Raw genomic sequence first — 9,105 nt, forward strand, 5'->3', positions numbered from 1 at the left:
GCGATTTCTGCATATTTCGCCTTTAATAGGCGCATTACATTTACATTTACATTTTAGTCATTTATTAGACGCTCTTATCCAGAGCGACTTACAGTTAATTGTCATCTGTCTAGTGCACTGCTCTTTTAACGACATTGGATTGAATCCCAACCTAAGTGTCCTATCACAGAGGCTATATCGTACCCCCGTCTGCCCGTCCTCAATGTCCTGAATGGTCTCGTAGACAGCGCCCCGGGTATCTCAGGCAGCATCCTGGCCACTGAGGCTAGATGCCAGCAGGGCTATGGAGCAGAGAAGGACCTGGGGAAGGTCCCCTCCACACCTCATCCGCAGCAGGATGAGAGGGGGTCGAGAGACACTCCCCAGACGACCCATGGACGAGTTGTAGCCCATGCCCGTTCTGCCTGAGAGACAGAGAGAGAAAGATACAGAACACACATTTTGACCTGTCTTTAGTTACACTTTAAATCGGGGACAGAGGTGTGATTTACTGACCACAGTAGGGATGCAACAGCTCAGAGCTGTTAACACGATGGTTGTGAAGGATGCTGCCCGAGCAACCCTTCCCCAGCACCGCCACCCCACGTCCTTAAAACAGACATGTCTGAAAGGGAGGAGAGGAACGACATGACCTTTCCTTTAAGTCAAAGTTACCCACCATATTTAAATATTTAGGATGAGTTCATGAATAACTGAAACAGACTGGAACACACCCCAGCAGAACTAGATGACAACTCCTGTAGAGATGTGATAATAACTCCTGTAGTGATGTGATAACTCCTGTAGAGATGTGATAATAACTCCTGTAGTGATGTGATAACTCCTGTAGAGATGTGATAATAACTCCTGTAGTGATGTGATAACTCGTGTAGAGATGTGATAACTCCTGTAGAGATGTGATAATAACTCCTGTAGAGATGTGATAACTCCTGCAGAGTTTATCATCTAGTACTCGCCAGGGTTTATTCCAACTCCGTATTAGATGACAACTCCTATACATTATAAGATGATGTCTCCTGGACTGGAATTGCCCCGCCTCCCTGATGAAAACAAAAAGCACTCACCTCTGGGTAGGAAAATGTGTAAGAGACAGATTCCCGTACTCTATGCAGAATCCTACTTCAGTGTTTTCCTGCCCACCTTATCCAGAAGGTAGTACACTGCTAGTTTGGCTGGCAGCTCTATGGCACCATATACGAACTGGGTTAGATATATGTTGAGCCCAAATCCAGTGATGTTGAAGCTAATGCCGATAATATGTTGCCAGCTTTCACCATACCTTTGGGATGAGAAATCAGGTTGGCATTGTTGGTGTTGTTAAACTGTGTAGACTGATGTAATGTGTTTTGACATAGTTTGAGGTGAGCTAAAAGTCTAATTTAATGTTGAAATTACATTTCATGATATTATCTTATGTGGACATTAGATCAGAACATTCAAATGAAATGTTACCCAACTTGATAGCATCAATACATTTCTACATTATTCTTACATTATTATGTATAGCTAGACATGATGAACATGCATTTACTAAAGCAACTTGTATCAGATATCATGAGACCGGGGATACTCACCATACTATGCCTGTGAGTAGAGCCAGTCTCCTCATCTTTGGGGTTCTGACCAGGTCAAGGTAGGAGTAGGTTCTGTCTTTTCTCTCTGTCACAATGATACTGGACAGAGTCTGGTGGCGAGAAGAACAGAGGCGGATCAGTTGCTGAATCCCAAATCAACCCCGTAGACTTATCTCCTCGACACTCCTGTAGATATGAAAAGATATTATATATATAAGCAATATGGGAAAAAATCCCACCCAGGCTTTCAGAGGAAAGTCAACCCAGGTCCTAGATCTGATTGTGCTGTCTTGCCAACTCTGACCATAGGAGTTAGCAAGACAGTCCCTGTGCCCAAGAAGGCCAAAGTAACCTGTCTAAATTACTTATCATCTCCGTAGCACTCACATCTGTAGCCATGAAATGCTTTGAAAGGAAGGGTTATGGCTCACATCAACACCATCATCCCATACACACTGGACCCACTCCAATGCATACCATCCCAACAGATCACAGATTACACAATCTCTATTGCCTCCACACTGCCCTTTCCACCTGGGCAGGAACACCTAACGTGAGATGCTGTTCATTGACTCACAGCTCACCGTTCAACACCATAGTCTCCCAAGATCATCCACTAAACTAAGGACCCTGGGATTAAAACACCTCCCTCTGCAACTGGATCTTGGACTTCCTGACAGGCTGCCCCCTGTGATGGTAGACAACAACACATCCACACGCCTTTGACCCTCAACACAAGGCCCCTCAAGGGTGCGTGAATCCAGTCCCCTCCTATACTCCATGTTCACCTACGACTGAGTGGCCGCGCATGACTCCCAACACCATCATTAAGTTTGCAAAATGACACACCGGTGGTAGGCCTGATCACCGACGACAATGAGATAGCTAATAGGAGGAGGTCGAGACCTGGCTATAGTGGTGCCAGGACATCAACATCTCCCTTCCAACGTCAGCAAGACAAAGGAGCTGATCGTGAATGCAGGAAAACGGAGGGCGAGCACGCCCCATCCACATCGACCGGGGCTGTACTGGACGGGTCAAGAGCTTCAAGTTCTCAAAGTGTCCCATCACTAAGGACCTATCATGATCCAAACACCCAACACAATCGTGAAGAGGGTACGACAATACCTCTTCCCCTTCAGGAGGCTGAGAAGATTGTGGCATGGGCCCTCGATCCTCAAAATGTTCTACAGCTGCATCATACAGAGCATCTTGACTGGCTGCATCACCACTTGGTATGGCAACTGCTTGGCATCCGACCAAAGCAAGGGCGCTACAGAGGGTAGTATTGCGTATGACCCAGTACATCACTGGGACCGAGCTCCCTGCCATCCAGGACCTCTGTACCAGGCAGTGTCAGAGGAAGGCCCTAAAAATTGTCAACGACTCCACCCAAGTCTTAGACTGTTCTCTCTGCTACCACATTGCAAGTGGTACCAGAGCACCAAGTCTGGGACCAAAAGGCTCCTGAACAGCTTCTACTCCCAAGCCATTAAGACTGCTGAAAAGTTAATCAAATGGCTACCCGGACTATTTGCATTGACCCCTTTTTTTTGTTGCATGACTCTCTCGCACTGGCTCTATGCACAATCACTGGACTCAACCCACATATTACTGACACTCCAACACACACACACACACTACATACGCTCACACACACAAAAACACACACACACACATCCATATTGACGCCACACACACACACACTCTTTCGCACTCTTTGGCAATCTTTCACTCTTCAACACACGCTGCTTCTACTCTGTAGATATTTCATCCTGATTGCCTCACTTTACCCCCTACATACATGTACATATTACCTCAATCACCTCAACTAACCTCGTACCCCCAGCACAATTGACTCGGTATCCCTGTTATACTGTAGCTTTGTTATGATTTTATTGTGTTAATATTTCCAATTTTTTATTTGCTAATTTTCATACTATTTTTTTAACTCAGCATTGTTGGAAAGTGCTTGTGCGTAAGCCTTTCACGGTAAAATCTACACCTGGTGTACTCAGAGCATGTGACAAATAACATTTGATTTGATTTGAGCACAAACAGATCTGTAACCAGGCTAGAAGGAAAGGTGAAAGAATCAGAAGAACCATATTGCTTAAACTTATCTATCCTGGCATTCCCTTACCTCTGGTGTAATTTTGGATGCAAACTCCTCCTTCTGGTTCATCTGGGCACATTTTACAAAAGCAATAAAAGTTTGCTTTCTCAAACTTCCCATTGGCTATGAGCCACCTTGCAGACTCAGGAATCCACCTATTGGAGGAGGTAAAGATGTTATTCACAATATCAAGCAGCAACTGTTAACTGTCCATTCATTTGTTTGTCAGTCCACTCCCTCCCTCTGACCTCCATGTGAGTATGGCCAGGGCGATGAGGTGAGGTGACCACTATGGTCAGCTGTCTCCAGTCGTTCACACAATGAGGCTATGGCTGGAATCTGGAGTTACCAAACGTCCAGGACAGGCTGTCAATCACTCCCACTAATTTTCTGTGCTCAATGTCCACCCACTCCACACCTGAGGGCAACAAAGCAACACCAGATGAGACAAGGATAGTCTTTGGGACACCGCTTTTGGTTGTCTGTATTCGTCTAGTGGTAGGTGGGCTTCATATTTGAGTGTGTGTGTGTGTGTGCTTGGGTGTGTGCAAGTGTGTGTGTATAATCACTGAGTACTGATGAGACGATGACGATGCCAGTGATGCCGACAGTTGAAGAACCTGAGCACAGCAAACATGATGAAGGAGGTGGAGAAAGCACTGGCAATACCAAACAGCATGCCAGATATATAGGACACCAGGAGCATGATCTTCCTACCAAACCTAGGAAAAAAGACAACATGTAAGAGATAAAGTGAACAGTGAAAAATATCTACTTACATTAAGTAGCCTTGTCCAAGCTAGAACAGCCCATATGGCAGGGGCCTATTTTTCTGTTTCTGTGTGTGAGGCTGCTCCCTCTTTCAATTAGAAATGTAAAAGCTATGGAGAGAATAAAAATAACAAAAATTCCCCTTAATTTAATCGATTTAAAAAGATTAAAGGCCAAATGCATTTTGTCTCAATATCAAATTGTCAGTCTCTCTTAATTAAAGTAGAGGAGAGGATTGACTGCATCAATATTTGGTTTTAGTGAGAATATAATGTGGTGAAGAAGCTCTGCAGACAAACTTACCCACCAGACATACCCAGGTGTCCCTTCAAAGTCCCCAAATCATAATTAATTCAAGGCAACGCACAGTATTATATAGATGGGAACTCCCTTCCATCTCAAATTACTCAACAAACAGCAAAATTGTAATAGAAACCTTACAGCACAATACCTATCTTACCTAAATAAGTCATAGGCATAATGTATACTGATGTACACTAACAGACAACAGTTTTAGAACACCTACTCATTCAAGGGTTTTTCTTAATTTTTTACTATTTTCTACATTGTAGAATAATGGTAGAGACATCAAAACTATGAAATAAAACATATGGAATTCACATATAGTAACCAAAAAAAGTGTTAAACAAATCAAAATATATTTTATATTTGAGATTCTTCAAATAGCCACCCTTTGCCTTGATGACAGCTTTGCACACTCTTGGCATTCCTTCTCAACCAGCTTCAAGGAGGTAGTCACCTGGAATGCAGAAGATAGCCCGGTATTTGGTAAAGACCAAGTTCATATTATGTCAAGAACAGCTCAAATAAGCAAAGAGAAATTACAGTCCATCATTACTTTAAGACATGAAGGTCAGTCAGTACGGAAAATGTCAAGAACTTTTCAAGTTTCTTCAAGTGCATTCGCAAAAACCATCAAGTGCTATGATGAACCAACTGGCTCTCTCATGAGGACCGCCAAAGGAATGGAAGACCCAGAGTTACCTCTGCTGCAGAGGATAAGTTCATTAGAACTACCAGCCTCAGAAATTGCAGCCTAAATAAATGCTTCACAGAGCTCAAGTAACAGACACAACTCAACATCAACTGTTCAGAGGAGACTGTGTGAATAAGGCCTTCATGGTCAAATTGCTGCAAAGAAACCACTACTAAAGGACACCAATAAGAAGAAGAGACTTGCTTGGGCCATGAAACATGAGCAATGGATATTAGACTGGTGGAAATCTGTCCTTTGGTCTGGGAGTCAAAATTGGAGATTTTTGATTCCAAACACGCACGTGTCTTTTTTATTTATTGAATTTGTTTTACTTTTTTGTGGGGGATCAGCTTTAATGTTGTGATAGATTGTAACTTCCATCAATGTAATTGTCTGCATTCACTTCCAATCCCCCAGTATGTTTTGTTTTCTGTAAAATATATATATATATATATATATATATATATATATATATATATATATATACACACACATATACATACATACACATACACATTACATACATATACATACATACACATAACATATACACATACATACAGTACATACAGTACATTTGAACACACCGTGTACTTTTGTGAGATGCGTTGTGGGTGAACGGATGATCTCCGCATGTGTATTTCCACCACATAAAGCATGGAAGAGGAGGTGTTATGGTGTGGGGGTGCTTTGCTGGTTTGACACTGTCTGTGATTTATTTAGAATTCAAGGCACACTTTAACCAGCACGACTACCACAGCATTTCTGTAGCGATACGCCATCCCATCTGGTTTGGGCTTAGTGGGACTATCATTTGTTTTTCAACAAGACAATGACCCAACACACCTCCAGGCTGTGAAAGGGCTATTTTACCAAGAAGGAGAGAGAAGGAGTGCTGTATCAGATGACCTGGCCTCCACAATCCCCCGACGTCAACCAAATTACATTTACATTTACATTTACGTCATTTAGCAGACGCTCTTATCCCAGGCGACTTACAAATTGGTGCATTCACTAATAGCCAGTGGGATAAACCACTTTAACCCAATAAAGTGGGGAGAACAAGTATTTGATACACTGCCGATTTTGCAGGTTTTCCCTACCTACAAAGCATGTAGAGGTCTGTAATTTTTTCAAAGGTACACTTCAACTGTGAGAGACGGAATCTAAAACAAAATCCAGTAGAAAATCACATTGTATGATTTTTAAGTAATTAATTTGCAATTTATTGCATGACATGAAGTATTTGATCACCTACCAACCAGTAAAATTCCGGCTCTCAGAGACCTGTTAGTTTTTCTTTAAGAAGCCCTCCTGTTCTCCACTCATTACCTGTATTAACTGCACCTGTTTGAACTCGTTACCTGTATAAAAGACACCTGTCCACACACTCAATCAAACAGACTCCAACCTCTCCACAATGGCCAAGACCAGAGCGCTGTGTAAGGACATCAGGGTTGTAAATTGTAGACCTGCACAAGGCTGGGATGGGCTGGCAGGACAATAGACAAGCAGGGCTTTGGGGATGGGGCGCAACAACTGTTGGCGCAATTATTAGACAAAAATGGAAGAAGTTCAAGATGATGGTCAATCACCCCTCGGTCTGGGGCTCCATGCAAGATCTCACCTCGTGGGGCATCAATGATCATGAGGAAGGTGGGAGGGATCAGCCCAGAACTACACGGCAGGACCTGGTCAATGACCTTGAAGAGAGCTGGGACCACAGTCTCAAAGAAACCATTAGTCAACACACTAATGCGTCATGGATTAAAATCCTGCAGCGCACGCAAGGTCCCCTGCTCAAGCCAGCGATGTCCAGGCCCGTCTGAAATTTTCCCAATGACCATCTGGATGATCCAGAGGAGGAATGGGAGAAGGTCATGTGGTCTGATGAGACAAAAAATAGAGCTTTTTGGTCTAAACTCCACTTTCTCGTTGTTTGGAGGAAGGCAAGAAGGATGAGTAACAACCCCAAGAACACCATCCCAACCGTGAAGCATGGAGGTGGAAAAATCATTCTTTGGGGATGCTTTTCTGCAAAGGGGAGGTGGACGACTGCACCGTATTGAGGGAGGATGGAAGGGCCATGTATCGTGAGTTCTTGGCCAACAACCTCCTTCCCTCAGTAAGAGCATTGAAGATGGGTCGTGGCTGGGTCTTCCACATGACAACGACCCGAAAACACAGCCAGGGCAACTAAGGATGGCTCCGTAAGAAGCATCTCAAGGTCCTGGGTGGCCTAGCCGATGTCTCCAGACCTGAACCCAATAGAAAATATTTGGAGGGGAGCTGAAAGTCCAGATTGCCCAGCGACAGCCCCGAAACCTGAAGGATCTGGAGAAGGTCTGTATGGAGGAGTGGGCCAAAATCCCTGCTGCAGTGTGTGCAAACCTGGTCAAGACCTACAGGAACGAAATGATCTCTGTAATCGCAAACAAAGGTTTCTGTACCAAATATTAAGTTCTGCTTTTTCTGATGTATCAAATACTTATGTCATGCAATAAATGCAAATTAATTACTTAAAAATCACACAATGTGATTTTCTGGATTTTTGTTTTAGATTCCGTCTCTCACAGTTGAAGTGTACCTATGCTAAAAATTACAGACCTCTACATGCTTTGTAAATAGGAAACCCTGCAAAATCGGCAGTGTATCAAATACTTGTTCTCCCCATTGATATATATATATTTATTTTTTTTCAATTTTTTATTTTTATTGTATTATTATTATTATTATTATTATTATGCTATTATTATTATTATTATTATTATTTTTAAAAAATTGGGGGGGTAAGGGGGGGTTACTTTATCCTATCTCAGTAGTCCTTAAAGAGGTGGGGTTTCAAGTGTCTCCGGAAGGTGGTGAGTGACTCCGCTGTCCTGGCATCGTGGGGAGCTTGTTCCACCATTGGGGTGCCAGAGCAGCGAACAGTTTTGACTGGGCTGAGTGGGAACTGTCTCCGCTTAGAGGAGGTAGGGGCCAGCAGGCCAGGAGGTGGATGAACGCAATGCCCTCGTTTGGGTGTAGGGACTGATCAGAGCCTGGTTACGGAGGTGGTTCCCCTCCACAGCTCTGTAAGCAAGCGCCACTGGTCTTATAGCAGATGCAAAGCTTCCAACTGGAAGCCAGTGGAATGTGCGGAGACGCGGGGTGACGTGGATAACTTGGAAGGTTGAACACCGACGGGCTGCGGCATTCTGGATGAGTTGTAGGGGGAAGTTAATGGCACAGGCAGGAGCCCAGCCAACAGCGAGTTGCAGTAATCCAGACGAGATGACATGTGCCTGGATTAGGACCTAAGTGCCGCTTCTTGTGTAAGGCGGGATCGTACTCTCCCAATGTTGTGCATGAACCTACAGGATCGGGTCACCGCCTTGATGATTAGCGGAGAACGGCAGGGTGTTGTCCAGGGTCACGCCAAGGCTCTTTGCACTCTGGGAGGCGGACTGGAAAGGTGCAGTCATTTCCCGGGAGGAAGAGCAGCTTTGAGATGGTTTGGGATGAGTCGGACCGCAGAGTGAAGGAAAAGCAGCCAACAAGTGCTCAGCATATGTGGGAACTCTTTCAAGACTGTTGGAAAATTCAGGTGAAGCTGGTTGAGAGAATGCCAAGAGTGTGCAAAGCTGTCGTCAAAGGCAAAGGGTGGC

The 9,105-nt window shown here is 44.0% G+C and overlaps 1 pseudogene; it reads right to left on the minus strand.

Annotated features, from left to right (window-relative positions):
* Positions 1–240: 240 nt before the first annotated feature.
* Positions 241–4,412, minus strand: LOC123491018 (annotated as a pseudogene).
* Between the last annotated feature and the right edge of the window lie 4,693 nt (positions 4,413–9,105).

Source organism: Coregonus clupeaformis, unplaced genomic scaffold (genome assembly GCF_020615455.1).
Source record: "Coregonus clupeaformis isolate EN_2021a unplaced genomic scaffold, ASM2061545v1 scaf6599, whole genome shotgun sequence".
NCBI lineage: Eukaryota > Metazoa > Chordata > Actinopteri > Salmoniformes > Salmonidae > Coregonus > Coregonus clupeaformis.